At 32.4% G+C, this 20,307-nt stretch overlaps 1 protein-coding gene across 3 annotated transcripts in view; it reads right to left on the reverse strand.

The window, feature by feature from the left end:
- LOC124544052 (CD151 antigen-like) overlaps positions 1 to 20,307 on the reverse strand; it is an 84,964-nt gene that overhangs the window by 43,801 nt on the left and 20,856 nt on the right. Inside the window, exon 1 of one of the 3 annotated variants that reach the window (XM_047122447.1) lies at positions 3,325 to 3,500. The exons of the other annotated variants lie outside the window; for them this stretch is intronic. The gene's annotated coding sequence lies outside the window, so the exon portion shown is untranslated. Of the gene's footprint in view, positions 1 to 3,324; positions 3,501 to 20,307 lie in introns of those variants that run through there. 3 annotated transcript variants of the gene reach the window in all.

Below are 20,307 nucleotides of genomic sequence, written 5' to 3' on the forward strand. Positions count from 1 at the left end.
AAAAGTCAAGGTTTCATACAGTTCAATTCTATTATTATTTATAGCGTCATGGTCACGTGACTAAATTTGGTTTATACACTTTGATTCTTATATCAATGTTGATAAAATAGTTTATTTAAAAAAAAAAAACTACATATCATTTCGAGAAAATGTATTTTTCTTTATTTAAATGGGACCTAATAGAAAATGTACTCAAATAAAAAAGAGATATCCAAATCGGTTCATAAAAGACCGAGTTCTGTGGTAACACACAAAAAACTACGACCGTATTGAGAACTTCCTTTTTTTAAGGCAGTTTAAAAGTAAAGTTCGATAACTGAGCTGAAAATGTTCTTTTACCAAGCAAATATACTTTTAAACAAAAGGTTTCAAGCACAAGCTTCCTACTGCTTTTTTGTGGAGGAATGTCAATCAAAAATAGGTAGGTTTTCCAAATTCAAATTTGTATAATTACGTATAGTAAATATTAAAATATTATATGTAATCGAATACAAAAGTAGATTCTTAAAGTTGGTTTTCTTTGTTAATTTAAAAAAAAAAAAATTAGTGTTGTAATTTTGATAATGAATATAGATATGTCATTGCTCTGCTCAATCAAGATAACACCGTTTTTAGTTACAGAATTGTTTCAGAATTGTGTCCCGAACAATAAATTTTATGGAACTGTCACATTGTGTACTGGCAAGACTCAAAAAAAACAACTCTTATGAATTTAAAAACGAACGAAATCTATTAAATCGGAAATTTTATGAAGGCGTAACTAATTTAATAAATGCACGAGTATGTCTATTATGACTTCACATCTTAACTACACAACTCATCACTATCATCATCATCATAAAATTTCACATATACATTGTGTTACCTTTCTGGTGGTGGGTATAAAGAAACAATATTAGGTTATACAATTTTTAATGCACAGTAACATAGTGTTATAAACAACCAATTACTTAATTTACTAGTTACTTATGTTACTTCTTATAATGATTGTTATATAAAATTATGCCAGCTAGACTCAGCGTGGGTCACTTGGGATAAAAGGCAAGCTTGAAAATTCAATGTAATTCAATGCAATTCAATATAAGGTTGAAAATTAGGCGCCACTGACGATTAAATTAGTTGATGTGGTTTGAAAGAATACACCATTCGCCAGACCGGTGTAAACGAAATTTATAATATAATTAAAAGGGGGTACATCACCAAATTTTCCAGCTACACGTGGATACCGACAACAGCTTAAGGAACAGGCCTGCCTTCCTTGGAGTTGCACCAGCCGCTATCTGGGCACACTCAACCAGGAACTTGGAGCCGTTCACTCTTAATATTTCCATTCAAGAAGTCCACGTGGTGGGTAAATCCGATTAAAAAAAAAACCTCCTTCTGGAGGTTCAAAGTCCTGCTTACACAAATTGACGATCTCAACTCCGGAGAACCATTTCAAAGGGTCACTGGAAACCACAATTTACACATGACTACGACTTATCGAATTGCAAACCAATGCATTTAATCAAAAACAAGAATTAAAGACTTACAATTTTTTATGAGTCGGTAAACATGATATAAAGTTCTGTCAAACTTCAAAACTTCATTGTTAATATAAATTCTGAAAAGATAACTGCTATTAAAGCACTGAATACTAAACAACCACAAATTAAGAAACTCAATTATTAAGACAACTCACCGATATATTCAGTATATCGAATTAAAAGTTTGGATTCGGTGTGAAGCCGATAGTTCCAAAATTCAAAAAGAACGAAATCGAAAGTTCACGAACCTTTGAAAGGTTAGCGAGTGTGACCAGTATCACTACCAAAATACCCTTAATGAAAAAGGAATTATATCCATAATTAAATCAGGGAAATAATTTTGGAATAATTATTAAAATTAAGAAAAGTCAAAAATGAGGCAAAGTAAATTTATCATAACTAGACTCCGACACCTACATCGAAGAACTAACCTTCAAACTGGAAGACAGCTATTAAATTAATCTGAAACGATGTTAAATGACCTCTAATAAAATTCAACAAACGAATTAGATGATTAAAATCTTATTTTAATAATTGTTTTAATGCACCTTTAAAATAAATGTAATTTATTTTATTAATTAAAATTTTAGAAAATGCCAAGTCGAAGCGTTATACTCGCAACACCGACATAAATTAAGTGGGAAATGGGTCAATGGCACGGAATTTAGCGAATTGACACTTTTTTGACGTTTTATATAATTATAAACAAAAGTTAAAATTATGAAAATAATTTTTAATGTAACAATTGTCAGAGGTACATAAAAGGTCATGGAGTTAAAGCTGTATCTCCTCCATACGCGTAAAGACACAGGCGGAAGCTAGTTACACAAGTATACTTCGAATTAAACTTAAGCATTCCGTATAAGTAAGTGTAGGTAGTAACTATTTTTGTTATTTTATCATTGTATCAGCGAGTCAATAAGGAAGTATTGTTTTAGTATCATGACACAGTGCCGTTTCGTAGCTATAATATAATTTTAATTATGTAATTATAGCTAGTTAGATAAATTTTAAGTCCTCTCTGATTTGTATTCAAAGTCATGTTCAAACTTCACAATGAATGAATAATGTAGGTTCGGTAAAGTAATGAATGTAATGTATTGTTTATTTGCGTTTCATGTATCCGCATTAGGTTAACAATTCACAGCTAAGAAGCGCTATAGAGCTACATTGTTTGTGAAAGTTAATAAAGAGTGAAAGAGACGCAAGATTGACGGCTTCTTTTTGTAAAAGCGAGATATATCTATTTGTGATTTTAGTCGCTTCTTGTAATAGAAAATAATATGTATGTATTGATCATTAACATCTGACATATAGTCGCTGTTTGATTCTTGTATACAAGGCCAACATCAATAGTATACAATGCCATGTGTTGGTTGTAGTTTAAACTATTTTGAACCTTATTTCCTATATGATAAATTTAGTTTTACAATGTCAAAGTTTGTAATAGTATTATTTACTTGTGATAAGAAACATGCAAACTATAAAATTGTTTTTAGACTTACCTAATTTATGACGATTATTACTTTTTAAATTGCTTTTAAAAATCGATTAAAATTACTTCGGTATTAAATTTATATTTTAAGAAAAAAAAAACAAAACAATGCATTATCGATTCAAAGTGTCACTTTTATTTTTAATTCAATGTTTTCAATTATAGTTCGATATCTGTTTATATTCTTTTTTTGAAAAAAAAAAATGATTTAAATTATTTACGTAAAATTCCATAGAACTACAATTAGGTACAATTAGCTCTAGAAGCTTTACGTAATAAAACAATTATTGGAACATATCTTACCTTATATTATATATAAACTAACACATTCCAGTCACATAGTTTTAATTCACACACGCACAGATAATAATTATATTATATTAATAATTAAACATGTTCTATTTAATTTTGGCGCGAAATTAAGAACACATCGGAGCCCGCGAAACGCGATGTCGCTTCGAACGCTACAATCGAACTGACTTACATTAAGTAAGCTAATAAATAGTGTTATATAATAATTAATTCAGTTCTTCAGCTCAGTATTGTGTTCTACATAAATTAATCTTTTCTAAACTAATAATATACGACGGCAAAAACATCTGTATTTGTAGAAATTTCTAAAGCTAATAAATAATAGATTATAATTGGTGTTATAAAATATTTATCTACATATGTATTTTGTTTCGTTATTATACGGAACTCAAAATTACTAAAACAAAAAAAATATTTTATGATTACCTATTTAGTTAATAAAATGTAAAAATATATATTTGAATGTTCAATAAAGCAGTATTGTTATATTTATTCTTATATATTTTATGTTTAACATTAGCAATAAAAATACACATTGTATAACACAATAATAAACATATATAAATTTAAAGCAAAAAGCTTATGTATTTTCGTAAGAAATATTATGAAATATTATTTACTTTGTTAAGTTTTTCTAAAAATAATCGCATAGAGTTCAAGTGGCGTGGGTGCTATGGTGATTCTACTCTTAGCGATTGCCAGAAACGGTTTTCAAGAGCGGGTTTATTTAGAGACAATCTGTATCAGATTAAGGTTATCTTTTATCTATATGTACCTTTTAAATGTAACAGCTTAACTAGGAATAAATATTAGTAGTTTTGCTATTGTTTAAGTTATTAGTAATACAGCTTTGTTTTATAATATGTAAGAATCAAACAAATCTATACATATAATAAAATTGGAGTCTGTTTGTAATATTAAAATAGTAGCTTTTTACTCAATGGATATGTTACATACATGGTACATACACCAAAATAACATTTTTTACAATTTATGTCGGTCTGTCTGTCTGTCTGTCTGTTTGTTCCGGTTAATCTTTGAAACGGCTGGACCGATTTTGACAGGACTTTGACTGGCAGATAACTGTATATCATAAAGATGCTTATGCTACAATAATAATTTTTTTTCGCTTAATTCAAACGCGTACAAGATCGCGGTCACATCTACTTCGAAATAAAATTAACAAATTGGAAATATTGTTCATTTTAATTATCTGATAATGTTGAGTCTGTTGCTTATATAACCTTTTGTGTTTAATGAAGTCAAAATAAAGATGTTGAGAGGCTTCTGCGCCATTACTAAGTTACAGCAAATGTATAAAAACTTTCTCTATGATAAATTACATTTTGTATATTCGAACTTCCATACTATTCTATTAGTCTACTAATCTCGAATATATGTATAACCAAATCGATTGTAAATACCAATACAGTTTTTTCAAATTTATTTGCATTTTATTATATGTATTTAATATAATTAAACAAATGTTTTGGATGTAGTTATATGTAGTTTATTAGTATACTTAAATTATTGTTATTATCTCCTCTTTCTAACTGCACTTACCTATAATAGTCTTAAGCTTCTATCACCAAAGGTTGTCTGTGAAAGATCGCGATCGCTATCGATAAGCGATAAGACCGTCTTTGCTCAACATTTGTTGTTTTTTTTGTTTCTTTAATACCCAATAACTGTTGTGTAATGTGTTATGTAATAAAAATTAAAGTAACAGCCTGTGATTAACCACTGCTGGGCTTAGGCCTCCTCTTCCATTAAGGAGAGGTTTTGGAACATATTCCATCACACTGTTGCAATGTGGGTTGATGGAATGTACATGTAGCAGAATTTCGATGAAATTAGACACATGCAGGTTTCCTCACGATATTTTCCTTCACCGCCGAGCACGAGATGAATTATAAACACAAATTAAGCACATATATATATATATATAGTGGTGCTTGCCTGGGTTTGAGCCCGAAATCATCGATTAAGATGCACGCAATCTAACCAATGACCCATCTCAGCTCTTTCTGTTGTGTAATGAAGTATTTTAAATAAATAAATAAAATGTTTTAACACCTAAATTAAAGCGATTCCATCCCAACCAGTGGGTTTTGTAAGTCGGATATATACAAATGTTTGTATTCAGTTCATTATATCAACAGTATTAGTAGTTAATGTCTCAGTCGCTTTTGCACCAGCAAATGTTGGTTGAACTATGGTTCAACTAATGTTGGCTGGTGCAAAAGTATTCCCAAGGAAGCGACGGGATGAATTCGACTGAAAACGTTTACTTTACAGTAATTAGGTAGTAACAACAGGTATAGAGACCTAATCACTCAAGGTACGTCGCAAATGCATTAGTATGAGTGACGCTCATGCTTGCAGCTTGAGCTAAGATGGCCCAGTAGTTAGAACGCGTACGGTTAATCGAAGATTGCGGGTTCAAACCCAGGAATGTACTACTGAATTTTCATGTGCTTCATTTGTGTTTATAATTCATTTCATGTCGGATATTTTCCACATTGTGGTAACACTTGCATGTAAATAATTTCAACGAATTTTTACCACATGTGTATCCACCACCTCGCATTGGAACAGCGTAGCGTAATCTGCTCCATAAAACCTTCTCCTCAAAGGCAGAAAGGGCCTTAGCCCAGTATTGGAAAATTTACCGGCTGTTAATATTATGTAATGTTAATGTGCATGCTTGCAATACATCTTAGTGTACGTGGGACGAGTAAGAAAACGCTGCAAAAATACAAATTAGTTACATTTTATTGTGAGGAAACGCTCTTAACATTAGTTGAAGAACGTGTTAATATAAAATGTGAAATAAAACCGATTTAGCTGGTTTTAAGTAGGTAGGTAAAGTCGACTCACGCACACCAAGACATCTCATAAGTACAACCGTCATTCATTTCATTCTATTGCGAGTCTATAATATTTAAACGTGGAGACGCACCTACGTAATTGAACAGAACTATAATAATAAAGGAATATAAATAATGCACATAGGAGATGTCGTCGATGGTGTTTATTAATAACACTCAGCTAAGTACTGACTTTTTGTTCTCATATAATTATTTCTCGATTCACTCAAATATAAAAAGCTTTTCAATTATATTTATTAGTCGAGAGTGTTTTTGTGTTACTCGCTACTATTATTAAATATCAGCCATTCTTAACAAATTATTTTAGTAAAGTATACATTAATTTAAATAGCACCTTCTTAGGAAATTAATTCGAGTCCGACCTTTGTGTGAATCTCAAATAAGATAAGTAGGGATGCTGTTATCCACCCTAAATCTTAAAAGAATTCTGTTGAGAGGATCTTAACGCCTTAAGAACGCAATTTCTCGGAAGTAGCAGTTTAAAGTGTTAACTCGATTGTTTTTACTTTTTCATTTTTGTCGCCGTCGTTTATTTATCATTAAACGATTTTTTCATTTTTATAAATATTGTTGTAAAGAAAATGAAGTTTGCGGCTTCTGTTAAATATTTTTCCGGATTATTTTACCCTCTAAAAACCTTGGGACATTTTTAGATAATGAATGTTTCCACATATCGATTGGTCTCCGACTGGGAACACCGCTGTGTTCTGAGCACAGATGGCCTTGTGGAAAGGAGGTGGACTCTTTCGGTTTACATGGTCTCTCTTGCTCAAGCAGTTCAGGCAGGCTTTTCCACCACGGTTCTTTTAATGACACAATAAAAAGGGCTCTTGCCACCATCGAAGATCCTGCTCTTACTGAGCTTCGTGGAATTAGTCATAGTGATGGTAAGAGACCTGACGGATTAACAGTGGGTCCCTGGGAATGAGGACGGGCCCTTTCGTGGAACTCTACATGCGTTGACACGTTGGCCCCGCCCCCGTCTTATATTCGAGAAAAAATATTAAGAGCCGGTGCCGCTGCAAAAAATTAAATATTTTTTTTTGGTCCATTTGCTGTCGAAACGCTTGGCCCTTGGAGTAGTGGTGCAAAAAGCTTCATCAAAAGTATACTACCTCGCCTCATTTCCTCCACTGGTCATTGGAGGGCTGGTTCGTTTTTTGCCCAGAGGATCGGAATTGCGATTAAACAGGGAAATGCTGCTAGCATTCATGCCACCATTCCCCGCGGTCAAGATTACATACAGTCAAGATTATATACAGTTACTAGTTTTAGATCATATTTGTATATATTTAAGCATTTAATGTTATTAATTCTTATGTTAATAAATATTAATTATTGTAACTACGGCCACTTAATATTAACCTGTGCTGTTTACATGAATATAAAACGGCACGTATTTATTCCATCATCCTTCTCCCTTTATCCCAATTTTATTTGGGTTTAGCTCAGCATGTCTTCTTCCATACTTCATTGACTGACGTCATGTCACAAGTAACGTTCTTTCCTGCCATATCGTTTTTCACAAACACAAAGACGCGTATATGTTAGATGGAACAAATTTGATTTATGTCAAATAACGAGTTGGGAATCTTCAAGAAACGATTTTCCTCAAGGGCCAGTAAGACAATTGAAAGGTCTCCGTTGTTCCAGGATGTCCATGAGTATGGGTACCCATTTTCTGTCTGATGAAACTTAAGACTGTTTGATCCTTATTCCGTAAAAAACCCAAATGAGAGGAAATTACAATTTTGAGGCGGTCATTTCAGGATTTTATTCTTCGCAGTCTTGAGTTTCTTCGTACAGTGTAGCTCTACAGTTTAAATTTATTACGAAACCGCTGTCGTACAACTCTCTCCGAGACCTAATAAAATTACAAGTGCCCTCAAAACTTTATATTGTTTCTTTTAGCCTTCTTGTTGAGATAAATGGCAATTTTAAAGTTGCAATTACTAGTTTCAAAGAAAATGTTATAATAATAATGAAGCATCTTTATGCACTTACATAAATGAGGCAAAATCATTGAATTTTTTCTCTTGCTCGGCGGTGAAGGAAAATATTGTGATGGAATTGGATATATGTATGTCGGATGAAAGAAAAAATCTGCCACTTGTGTTTCTAACAAACCTCATTGAAACAGCAAAGTGGAAAAGCACCGAACATGTTACTCGAAATGGGAAAAGGTCTTAATTAAGGAGTGGACATTCTCAGGCTGTTACTTGATGCGATATTCGCCGGTATTTTTATTAATATAAGAAGCTATCTAGCTAGCTATTGGAATTTAAATACTTGTTATACTGTCTAGAAACATTGGAACTTTAAGGAATATTAATCAGCCCTCATACGTGACACTAACTTTGGGAACTAAGATGTCCCTTCGACCTGTATTTACATGAATTCAATTACTCCTAAAACTAGAACACAACTAAGTATTGTTGTTAGCTAGGATTTAAGACCAGTAGGTGGTACCTACAAACGAGCTTGTATCAAACTCTGCCAATAGGTAAACACATAATATGAGATTAAAAAAATGCAATATATGATTCAATTCGGTTTTTATTAAAATATACTACCTTTTAGAAGTTTTCCCATCTACACTACATGCTTATTATTACTTTATAAGTACGATTTAAGTAATTGAAAACATCGGAAGCGTCAGTTGTTAATATATATTTAATTTATTAATGGACTTCACAGTGCCTTTAACTCGTTCAGCGTCAAGTTCGTAGCATTTGTTTTAATTATAAATAAACAACTTCGGGAAGTATTTAAAGACTGAAATGGTTTCGCATCTTGTTACCGTAATTAACTTCTCGTTTTAGACAATTATAAGAAGAAATATTTATTTCAATTATAACAAATAGCATTTAGATTATCATTTCTGAATTTAAATTACCTTTCCTGTTTATTTGAACTATCTATTTAGGAACTATAATATATAGTCTTAAGAATATTGAATGATAAATTTGTATGAACATTGTTTAAAAAAAAATATGTCTATATCTTGACACCAACGCTGGAAAGTACTTGGCGGTCTCTTTTAGCCTGAGAATAACTTGAAAAGCTAAGCGCGCAAATTTGTCAATGTTGTCCCAGTTTGGGATTAAAACATGACTTATCTCAATATGCTGCCACGGAGGAGTCTTGAACTTTGCGCACATAACGCGACGTGGGGATGAGAGCGTAGAGAAGATTATTGCGTTGGTAACATCGTAGGCAAAAGAACCAGAGACCAGTTAAGTAACTAGTTAAGTAATTTTTTACTTCCACTAGGATCGCAACCTGAAAATTATTAACATGAGCTTTCATTGGTAATGGAAGCTCATATTAATAATTACCACCATAGGCTCCACGACCTTCAGAAACAAAGGAACGACTGGAGGGAAAAAGAGTAACACAGGCAGAGAGGGACATAATTTTTTTTAAATTTTAATAACATTATTTAAAAATTGGGACCAGACATTCCCAGTGGTTATAATGCTTACCTTAAAACACGATTGCAGGTTGAAAATCAGACAAACACTGCTGATTTTTCATATGCTTAATTTGTACTAATAATACATCCTGTACTTGACGGTGAAGCATTAAATTCTGCCAACAGACCCGTGTTGACATATGTGTCCCAAATATACCCATCAACGAGATAGGAGGCCTTAGCCTAGCGATGGGATATTCACAGGCTCGTACTTTACTGTGCATAATTAACATGGTTATTTCTGTTCGAATCGCTTTAATCAATTAATGTACGTAATTATTTTCGCTAGTAAAAATAACGTTCTGTTTTAAATTAAAGTTCAACGAAAATATCGGCAATAATAAATTGTAAATATCGTTGAAATTCAATCCTAAACAAATATTAGTATGGCAAAGCACCCGTGATATTAGATATTCTTAATTAAACCTACAATATTAAATTGAAAATAAAACTCTATATTAAGAAATATATATTTTATTAACAAATTATATAATCCGAAACAAATAGAAAAATATATCCGCTCTATTTCGGAAATAGAGCGGATATATTTTTCAGGTAATATTTGTTTGGGCCCGAGTTGGACTAATTAATGGTTATGGCGTTTACAACGTTTCAATTCTGTATAATTCGTATACTTACATGTGCTTTGTTTCAAAGTCCTTAGTATATCAAGATTACTTAAGGACTACTAATCTATTTTCTTATCTAAATATTTTTATCAGGCATAATTTATATTAATTGTATTATTAATATTATTAATAGTTTTCGTTACAAGTTTCATTTGTTATATACATATTACATCCAGTACAATATTTTATTGGGCGGACGGATAAATGGGCTTCTTGGGGGTAATTGGGCACCAACGCCCTTAGACATTGGCGCTGTGAGAAATATTAAGCATTTCTTACATCGCCAATGCGCAACCAACCTTGGGAAATATGTTATTCTTCGAGTCTGACTGACACTGAATACATGAAGTTTGGCTGTTTGGCGATAGAATATCAGATGAGTAAATATACTACGTATAAGCTCTTCCACTAATATTTACATAACTTTGTATGGGCTTCATTGAATGTACAAATATTTTTAGTAAGACTTTATATATCGATAAACAGATTGTAAGCCTCTCTTTACATATATTTTATTTTTAGTTAACGGGTCAACATGTCTCTCGTAACCGTCAACGTTTTTTTATGCTGAAATTGAATGAGGTATATATCACTGCTCCTAATTATAATATCTATATTTTTACATCCTTGTTATAACACTGGTTCACTTTTCACTCTCCAGATTTAAACAAAGAAATATAAGGTATTGATATTCTTGTCTAATAAATTATAGTCTGTGAGGTAGGAATGCCAAATCTATTTAATTGATTCTATTCCCTTGATAAAATAACCTTATATACAAAGTTCAGTAACCCAAACTAAAACGATGGCGCTTTTCCTTACAATTAAGTTATCTTCGTTTAGTTTTCAAACTCTTTGATAGTGTACCAAAAATAATTCAATATACATTTTACCCCGCTTGTTGTAAAGCGTTATCAGTTGTCCCTCTAAGGATACACTATATTTGAAGTTAACAAGGGAACAATTCCCTGGTGACAAGACCCGATGTTTGCTGACTGCAGAGCCATTGAGATTTCCGCATAAAGTCTCTGCAATCCGATATTTTCGAGCTTAGGACCGGAGTTAATACTCGTACTTAGATCTTTTGTGATACTTTACTATAACGTAAGATATTACACGGTTTATGACGTTGATTTACGTATAATATTACAATAATATAATGTATCAAATTTAGCAGATTTTTAAAAATTATATTTTATTTAACTTCCGTTTCAATTCCATTACAATGAAACAAAGCCTTAATATCCAGCTGCTTTCTAGCCGAGTAAACTATTTTTGAAATTAGACTTTATAGTTAACTTGAGATTAGCGGATACAGTGGAAGATTTTTGACTTTTACTTTGACATACAGACAATAAAAAAAAAGTAAAGTGAAATATTCAAAAATATTTCTTATGTTGTCATCCTTTTTTCAGCATCTCAGCCAGCGTCTAAACTCTTTCCGGTCGTATCGGATCCTATCGGATTTCGAGAGGTCAACTGTGTTTGCGACCACACTTGAACACATATACATGTCCTGCGTAGCTGGTTAGAGACCCTTAAAATTGGCGGTCATGACACAATCTTTCACGGTTATTGTTGCAATATTATAGATATAAACATATAAAAAATTACCTACATACATAACCTACGTTTGGAAATGACCTTGAAAACTAAAAATTAAAGTAGATAGACAACAGAAATCTTGACTGATGATTTCGTGTTAAAACCGGGGCACGCAAATTCAGTACATGGATAGTCAATTGTGCTTTCCATAACATTTCCATGTATTTAATTTGCGTTTATGTTTAATTCATTTCGTGCTCAGTGGTGGAGGAATATATCTTAAGAAAATGTACACCTGGAGGATGAAATTCTGCCACGAGTATTTACCAATTCGCATTGGAATAGCATGGTTATGTAAGAAAAACCCAAAACAAAAAACAAAGAACGGGCGGAACATCTGCATTATGTTTTATAATCTGTGGAAGATGACGATGATGAAATAATCTGTGATTACTTTGAAAAATGTCAAATTATATTGGAAGATATGCTATATTAAATCCAGCAGATAATGTAAAAAGATCCGGAAGAAAATCGTTTCTAGAAAAATAAACACGAATAACTAGCGTGGCTAAAAGTTTAATGTTCTGTGCTATATAAAAGAAACGAATGAATAACTGGTGTAGTACGGCGATTGTAAGCAAGCAAAGAGTTGCTGAATAAAACTACTGTCTGTTTTTTGAAACGTTACGATTTATGTGAGGTTTTGCATGTTGCGTTCACAACAGGTAAATTCACGTTATGAATATAAACTTTAATCTAGCTTCAGACTCGGATCTTTCATATTTTCGAGTCGATTCAAAATGCAAATTAATAATAAAAATTATTTACGTTTTTTTTCGGAAGAATAGTAGCAATTAATGAATTTTATTCAGGAATTACTAATGTCCCTCCTTTTAAGCTTAAAGCTTATCTTAAGAGTGGGGACGACAATAGCCCAAGGGATCAGGGACTGAAGCAACGATTTTGGCATTCTATTTTTAAATTAATTAATTAAAATTGTTTCGTTAGTTATTTGACATTGGTGTACCTAATGGTGTCCTAGGACATTTTTTATAACATATTATAAATTTGTGAACCCTCTTAAAAGCCGCCAAGGACTCTTTTCAGCCTACGTTAGATCTGAGTTTTTATACTACAAAATATTTACTTTTATCATTAACAAAACACTAACTTTGGTAATGATCAAAATATGACTGTTTCTGATGAATCATTTCTGAGTTTCTTTCGCCGGTTCTTCTTAGGTCAGGGTATTTTATTTTCCGAACCGGTGGTAGTGTTTCAATTGACCATCAATAACAAAGTATAATGCTTCTATATTGAATAAAGTTATTTGAGTTTGAGTTTTTGCTGTATATGGTCTTCTGTTGCTAATGAAAGAGTTTGATAAACCTACTAATTCCAGGTTAATATTAATGGAGTATCGTCTAATCCATATACCCAATGTCTGACTGGCGATAGTCGAGTCGAGTCGAGTTGGCGTTTGTTAGCACGTTCTTGGCTGCACGTGATCGAGACCGTTACCTTACCTAGCCCCAGGGTTTACAATATAAATTGGTTTATATATACTCAGAGAAATAGAACAGAAAATATCTATAATGGAAACTTTTCTCTATTTTCAAAGTCGCGTTCGTTCGTTCTGTTGCTAATTATTATATAGCTAGTCCCTTCCGGCTCAGTGCCACCTTGCTCATATCTACCATGTTATGCTGTGATTACTACGTGTATTTACTAATGTCACCTTTATATTTATTGGCGTATATGTGTAATTCGTATACAGATTCGTTTATATGCAACTTTACATCGTTCTTTGAACGTTTTAAATTTTGTATAATTGAAGTTTGTATAATTCAAACTATTTTTTGGTATAGCATTTTTGCTTCTTTTTTGCTTTCTTAATACATATTTTTTTATTTATATATGAATTATATATGAATAACTTGGTATTGTGCATACCATACCATACCATAGCATACCACAACAGCTTATTAAATGTTTTACTTTAATCAAGTAAACTTGCCAATTAGAAATAGTTTAATGTTGATGTGTTCCGGTTTAAAAGGTGAATGAGCCAGTGTAACTATTGGTACGAGGGACATAACATCACAACGATACATCGGTGGTATAAGAAATGGTTTTTTACGGTGCCCTTTTTTAGATACGCGGTAGTGCCTACTTACCATCGGTTGGCCCTTTGTCCGACTATCGATATTATAAAAAAACATAGAAACGATAGAATACTTACATCTTAAATAACTTATTACTTAAAATTCTCTTCATTGATCTAGCTCTTCCTTTGACTCATTCACTGTGTCGGTCGTTCGTGGGATAAATAACCAGAACTCATAATAAAATTTCCGTCACGTCTTCAAACGACTTCTTTGTAAAATATTTGACAGGAATTGCACGCCATTTTTTGTACATTAATGATACAATGCATCATCTTAGCTTATATGATTGCATTTTCTGACATTCTGGGCTTAAACAACGGACCGATCCTGATGAATGAATGAATGGCTCTATCGCTAAAAATCTTCGTAGAAGCTCGAAGTTTACGAGCTATTAGTGCTTACATTCTCGTTTTTTAAAATAACACGTTAAGCTATTAATGCTGCATCTGAACATACTCCGGTTGTGCTGGATTGTAGATTACATTATGAGTGAGTGAATAGAGAATGCCACTCTATCTGAGCGCACATTGCTATAATGTCTTCCGCGAAATTGGTAAATCCCCGCTAGGAAAGGCTATACCTAACGCTATACCTAATATTGCTAAAGAGGAAGTCGTCATCAATATTTATATAAGGTGATGGGTTTTCCAAATTAAGCCATTTGATTCATCTAAAACAGTGAATCGATATTGCAAAGTTCATGCTTTAATTTTTAGACAACAGAGACCAAATGAACATTAATTAATAAAAAAATACTTTTATAACATAAATGTCTTAAATCAATATTTTAAAATTAACTGACACTTCTCATGTCATTAAAAAAATATATAATATATTTTTTTACTGAGTCAACCTCCTTCGACTCAACTGCTAACACAAAGCTTACATTTATATTATTAAAATATATATTTTTATACATTTCTTTACTTTAACGCTTATATTTATTATTTTTTGTCTGCACCGTGTTACATAATTTAAAAACTTTCTCTTATTTATACTGAAGTATACAGTTAACAAATAAAAGAGGCGAAGTCAAGAAGACGTTTTATACTACGTAAGACGTCTTCTCTACTCGGTCTCATAATCTGTCATTTTGTAAAAACAATTTGCCTCTTCTTGCCCGAATATTGGTAAATTACTTTCGCTTTGTCAACGTAGTCGTCAGTTAAGCTCTGCTTCTGCCGGCACTGTGCCAACTCCCAACTGCCTCTCAGACACATTGACTACGAATGTTTGCCCATTTTAAGCGACTACGTTAATGACTGTAATCTTTTATAGCGTGTGTGCGATGACATTCGCTAAGTACCATTTCACGCATCTCGTATTCCGCAAAGTTAAGAACGAGGAAAACAAATTAAATGTCGTATATCGATCTTATATGTTTCTACATTTTATTATTAATAAATGTTGTTTACCTATAAAGATGTATCACTTTTAGTGTTACCTACATCAAATGTTAAATTAAGTGTTTAGCGATTAGTCGATGGTGCAACTTTTACAGTAAATAAATAAAACATTATTTTTTACGGCTGACAAAAGGCAATTGAAGCGCACTGTAATATTATTTATATTAGTGAAGATGGTAATACAAAATCAGAAGCAAATGGATATTCCTATAGAGTGTGTAGTAATTAATATTTTTTTAATTCGTCAATAATAATCAAATTGAGCCTAGATGGCTCAGCGGGTAAAACGCCAACAACGCCGCAACCGATGATTGTGGGTTCAAACCCAAGCAAGCATCACTGATTGTTCTTGATTGCAAGGAAACCTGCATGTGTCTAATTTCATAGAAATTCTGCCACATGTGTATTCCACCAACCCGCATTGGAACAGCGTGATGGAATATATTCCAAAAACCTTCTCAAGAGGAGAAGAGGCTAAGTCCTCTTAGCCTGTATTTTCCCACTGCTGTGCCGTAGCACAGAAAATACAGGCTGTTGATGATGAATGAAATTGACAGCACTTTTGATGTATTAATAAAAATACGCGTCATTTCGCACTGACGGGAATTTGCATTCGCTTTTGATTTCGTATTCACTTTTGTTGCTTCTTCACTTTAATGTTTCGCTCGCTCCATCTGCTTTTTGTTTTATAATTAAAAGGCAGATGGCGCGAAACATGGATTCCGAGAACCTATTGCCTCTCTTGATAAATGTCGCCTACAAAGGGATCAGATGTTTCTCTTCAAAATTTCAGGCGAACATTGATTCATGTTATGTTTTCAGCAAAAGCTTTTTCAGAGATCAGTGATCTGATAAGATAAATTTTATTGTTACATTAAATTTGAATAAAATACATTTAGATAAGTTATTAAGGAAACTAATTCTTAATAATAAGTAATTTTGGGCAACGATTCGTACTTGTCGCCCGCATGGATTATTTCTTTATTCCTAATTAGTTTTTGTTTTGTTTAGTTAGGGTACACTTAACTTTAGTTACAGTAGCATGCGATAGCGATCCCCTAGCGTCCACCGAAAAAACGGAGGGGTTAACGCTGGTTTTTTAGTGGGTATTCCGGTGTATCTGGGCGCACTTGGCGTACAGGCCATCGGGGAGTCCCACCACTTCTATCGTGGAGGAAGCGCGTAACGCGTAATAATATTATTTATTAATAATCTTGATTTCAATGTAGGAGCATTACAGGATACAAGATTTTATAGATGAAAAAAAACGTGGAGTTAATACCTGTTGACTTCCAAGCAGGATACATTAATTCAAATAATTGTATTTAATTAACATGACGTTGTATTTTTTAAATGTTAAAAAAGAGTAACTACTGAGTTTCTTGCCGGTTCTTCTCGGTAGAATCTACTTTCCGAACCGGTGGTAGCTTCACTTATTTGTAAAATGACGATTCAAAAGTGCTTATAAAAGCCTACTCGAATAAAGTTTATTTTGATTTTGATTTTGATTTTGACAGGATTTAGAATTATTATAATATCGACATTGGTGTACAACTTTATTTCTTGTGAAAGTTTTTATGTATAAAAATTAATTATGTATTTTTATAGCTCGATCTACTTAACAATAAATTGAAGCAATTGAGTTGAAGTATTATTAGAGGTACAAACTGCCTTAACCGCCTGCCCCAGTTTCATAATATAAAGACTATTGTAGGACCGGACCTCATTATTTCGCATAAAAGGATAATAATTGACTAGGTATAAGGATATGCCTCTACAATTTTACTTTTAAAAATCAATAAATATGTTTAAGTAATATGTTTTGTAGTTTTAAAATAGTGGCACAAACAGCAATCATTATTGAAAATGAGAAGAAACAGATATGGATTGTAGTCGTTGGACTGTTGGTTCGTTCTTCGTAAATGACTAAAGTGATTTTATTAATAACAATATGGCTAAATAATAAATAAATATTGGACAACATCACGTACATTACTCTGGTCCTCAATGTAAGTAGCTAAAGCACTTGTGTTATGGAAAATCAGAAGTAACCACCAACACCTAGCCCCAAGACAAAATAGAAAACTAATCTCTGGGACCTCAGAGTGGACCCCTGAAAACCGGTCTAAAAAGGGACAGAACGGCTATATTTTTTTGTCCATTTATGTATATGACGGCGGCTGCGATAGATATGATAGTAATCGACGACATATATATAAATACTGTTATTATTATACTTAATTTAAATTTATATAATTTATTATTTAGTCTTAGCCTTAGTCTACCCGTGAGCACGAACGCTGTAAAGTGCTCGAAACGTCGGGATGCCAAAAATAATTAATATACGCGATTCAAATCCGTTATAACTAGTTTTATTTTATTATAAATACGTTTTCATTAATCTCACAACTTCTAATTTTATGTTGGAATGTTTTTTATTATTATGAAAGCACATAATATAATGCTAGTTAATGAGTTCTAAGCGTGTCGCGTGGGACTCAAGTCTTATTCTTTAGAGACGGGATGAAAAGGATTTAATTATTAATTGAAAATATATTCCTGTAATAAAATTTTTAGCATCCATTTTAATTTTATTCTATATTAATATTATACACATGAAAGTTACTCTATCTGTCTCTCTGTCGCTCTTTCACGATCAAGCCGCTGCACCGAATTTAATGAAATTTGGTATGAAGCAAACTTGAACTTCGAGAAAGGATGTAGGCTAGTTTTTTGCCTACCACATGACAACCACTATAAAGACCTAACTTAAATTAGTCTTATGTAAATATATACTTACTTAATATTTAAAAAATAATCAAATAAATAACTAGATATTTACATTTATAATAATTAGGTAATAAAAGAACGAACGAAATTATCTTTTGAACCATAGTGGTCTAGTAGTTATATCTTAGCCTTCGATCTGTACGGAAACACCACGGGTTTCAATTCTGTGAAATGAGGCCTCATTAGATAAAACTTATTTTTTCCAAAATATCGAATATGAAAATCTGATACACGTTTACCCGCCATCTATAATTATTAATTTTTAAATCAATTATAAATCGCTAAAGATAAGTTTCAATATTTACGTCAAAGTATATTAATAGATACAAGATAAAATAATACTATTTTCTCGCGAACATTTTACATTATTTATTTAATGCGAAAGAGTTTTAAAAATCAGGTTTCACACGGGGCTTAACAACGAATATATGGGGGTAAAATGTCGGTCGTTAGTGGCCCTCCAACCCGATAAGTTCGCAGCAGCGGTAATTACGCGGATAAGATCAGTAAATATGCTGTGCCATGAATAATAAGTATCGACATCAGCGTAATGGCTCTGTTAGTGAAAATAATATAAACTAAAACTACTACGACTATTTTAGTTTTCAGAAGAGATATAGTGAAGAGTTTTTAACTTTAAAAATTTAACAGCTAGGTACATATTGTTTGGGATTTTTGGAATTAAGTGTTGCCAGGTAAATAAAGGCTTTATTGATTATATACTCCATTAAGGCAGATAAGACGTAACTTTGAGAAGAACGAGTCTGCGCCCGCATAGATTTCAGTTTATTACAAAGTCATATCGTAAGCTCCGTTTACATTTCACAAACAAATATTTAAGCATTTTATTTATGATGGTAACAATTTCATTGTTCAAAAATTCGCTCCATGGTCGAAATTAAAAATTTGTGCAAAGCTATACTTGGTTGTAGAGTTTTGAGTGAGGGTAGGTACAACCCCCTCATTAGACATTCAACCACCAAAAAAGCAATAATTGGTACTTGTTGTGTTTCGGTTTAATAGTGATCACCTTAAATTAGGTGGTCCATTTACTAGTCCACCTATATTAAACACATATTAATAAATATTCATTCGCATTCGACGACAAGAAAGCTAGCCATTTGCTTCCGAAAAAAGGAAAATTAATTGACAAACTAACAAAAAATAATGTACTAAACTGATTTGGTATCGCCTATTTATTTAAATTTTCAGGAAAAAAAAACATTTCCATTCAGCAATGGCGGTTGTTTAAGCTGTGTTTTGACAAATCATTCAAGATTTTTGTTTATATCAGCTATATTTTAACACAAGAAGAAAAACTCAAGTGTGCTGAAACAGGACTAATCGTTGGCGATCTGTCACTTCAATTTCTTAGTGATCGTTGGCAACGAGACCTGCTTAGGAATTGATTAGTGCTTATTGGGACTATTTGAAAATCCAGTGAGTTTGTTAAAACGTTTTATCATTTTACAATACCCAAGCGCACAATGTTATCCGAAGATATAGGAATTAAACAATATTTGCCAAGTATTCATGGGCTTTACATTTACCTACAGTAAATAAATAGTAACTACAATCTTCTTCATATGCAAAATGGTTATACTTTAATAATTATAAAAAATAATTTAAACCTCCTTTATATAAGCAAAAGAAATCATTTAAAAATTTCAGTAGTTGAATTTGATGAAAACAGATTAAAATCCTATTTTGTAAAACGAATGCCTAGAGAACATTACGTAAACAAGTCGATTTGTGCTTCTAGAACAATAGAATACCTACTATTAGCGAATAGGTGTGAGTGGTTTCGTTTGGCAGGCTTAGGTCGAATACGTAACGATCTTTAATCCGATTTTCCTATCGACCTTCGTTGCTTAAAAAGTAAGTCAAGAACTAGTCGTGGTTCGCGAAGCTTCGCGTTCATTCAACAGATTAATAAAATATTTATAGTATATATTTTTTGTTTTGATATTATTTTATTGTAAGTGGAAGTTATCTGTTCGTACGTTTGACATTTTTTTATACAGTCGTAGAGCAGAGCGCTTTTTACCCGAGCAGTAACTGTTTCAACTC

This window comes from Vanessa cardui, chromosome 4, assembly GCF_905220365.1.
Source record: "Vanessa cardui chromosome 4, ilVanCard2.1, whole genome shotgun sequence".
NCBI classification, from domain to species: Eukaryota; Metazoa; Arthropoda; class Insecta; order Lepidoptera; family Nymphalidae; genus Vanessa; species Vanessa cardui.